Below are 2,286 nucleotides of genomic sequence, written 5' to 3' on the forward strand. Positions count from 1 at the left end.
TTATTTCTACTCTAATTTTTATTATTTCCTTTCTTCTACTGTTGGGTTTTGTTTGTTCTTCTTTTTCTAGCTCCTTTAGGTGTGATTATGTTGTTATACCTGAGATTTTTCTTGCTCTTTGAGGTACTCCTGTATTGCTATAAACATCCCTCTTAGAACAGCTTTTGCTGCATCCCAAAGATTTTGAACCATAGTGCTTTCATTTTCATTTGTTTCTATGTCATTTTTTATTTCCTCTGATTTCCTGGTTGACCTATTCATTGTTTAACCACCTATTCATTCATTTAACCTCCATATATTTGTATCCTTTCCAGATTTTTTCTTATGATAGATTTCTAGTTTCATAGTATGGTTAGTGAAGAAGCATGCTATGACTTCAGTCTTCTTGAATTTGTTGAGACTTGTTTTGTGCCTTAACATGTGAACCATTCTGGAAGCTGTTCCATGTGCACTTGAAAATACACATGTTCCACTGTTTTAGGATGAGACGTTCTGAATATATCTGTTAATCCATCTGATCCAGTGTGTCATTCAAAGCCACTATTTCCTTATTGATTTTCTGTTTGGATAATCTGTCCACTGATGTAAGTAGGGTGTTAAAGTCCCCTGCTTGTATTGTAATTTTTTAATTGTATTACAGTCTATTTCTTCCTTTATGCTTGTTAATAGCTGCTTTATGCATTTGGGTGCTCCCACATTGGGATCATAAATATTTACAATTGTAATACCTTCTTGTTAGATTGTTCCCTTTAAGATTATGTAGTGTCTTGCTTTGTCTCTTGTTACAGTCTTTGTTTTAAAGTCTACTTTGTTTGACATAAGTATTGCTACCCTGACTTTATTTTCACTTCCATTTGCATGATAAATGCTTTTCCATCCCTTCACTTTCAATCTCTATGTGTCTAGGTTTGAAATGAATCTTTTATAGATTACAGTCTTTTTACTAGAGTATTTAGTCCATTTACATTCAAAGTAACTATTGGTGGGTATGTATTGACATCTTGCTACTTGTTTTATGGTTATTTTAGAGTTCTTCTCCATTCCTTTCTTCTCTTGCTCTCTTCTCTCACGATTTGCTAGCTTTCTTTAGTGATGTACTTGGAAGGCTTCTTATTTTTTGCATATCTACTACCAATTTTTGATCTGTGGTTACCAGTAGGTTTACATATAACATATTATGCATATAACAGTTTATGTTAAGTTTGAAACCATTCTGAAAGCACTAAATTTTTACTCTTCTCTCTGTCAAGTTTTAGGTGTATGGTGTCAGAATTTACATCCCTTTATTTTGTGATTCCCTTTACTAAATTTTATAGATCTACTTACTTTTACTGCTTTTGTGCTTCCTACTTTTCTTATTCCTGCTTATGGTCTTTCCTTTCCATTCAAAGAATCCCCTTTAACATTTCTTATAAGGCTGGTTTTATAAGGTGGCGAATTCCTTTAACTTTTGTTCATTTGGGAAATTCTTTATCTCTCCTTCTATTCCAAATGATATCCTTCTTGGATATTCTCAGTTGCAATTTCTTTTCTTTAAGCACTTTGAATATATCATGCTACTTTCTTTGGACCTACAAAGTTTCTGCTGAAAAATCAGCTGATAGCCTTGTGGGCTTTCCCTTGGATGTAACTGTTTTATTTTCTGCTGCTTTTAAAAATCTCTCTTTATCGCTAATTTTTGCCATTTTAATTACTACATGTCTTGGTGTGGACCTCCTTGGGCTGATTTTGTTGGGGACCTTCTGTGCCTCCTAAATCTGAATTTCTCTTTCCTTAATGGGTTTCAATGGAAGAGATCCATTTTTCTTGTTCACTATATAACAAACATCTTTCTTTGTGATAAGCCCCAACCTTTCAAAATCCTATCTTTCTTTCTTTCTCTCTCTCACTCTGTCTCTTTTTTCAATCCTGTCTCTATAATGTAGTAGGTGAGGGGCTCCAGATTATGCATCATTCTGATGATTCTGCAGCAGCAAGATCACTTTTAGTTCCCCAAACTCATGATGTTGTGAAAATACAAGATATTTTTGGGTCAGATGAAATTCATTTTTACCACTTTGTTTAGCAAGTTACTTAAGTGAGGTTCAGTTTTCATGGTGCCTGGGTGGCTCAGTGGGTTAAGGCCTGAGCCTTTGGCTCAGGTCATGATCTTGGGGTACTGGGATCAAGCCCTGCGTTGGACTCTCTGCTCAGCAGGGAGCCTGCTTCCTCCCCCTCCCTCTTTCTCTCTATCTCTCTCTACCTGCCTCTTTGCCTACTTGTGATCTGTCAAATAAATAAATAAAA

Source organism: Neovison vison, chromosome 4, assembly GCF_020171115.1.
Source record: "Neovison vison isolate M4711 chromosome 4, ASM_NN_V1, whole genome shotgun sequence".
NCBI classification, from domain to species: domain Eukaryota; kingdom Metazoa; phylum Chordata; class Mammalia; order Carnivora; family Mustelidae; genus Neogale; species Neogale vison.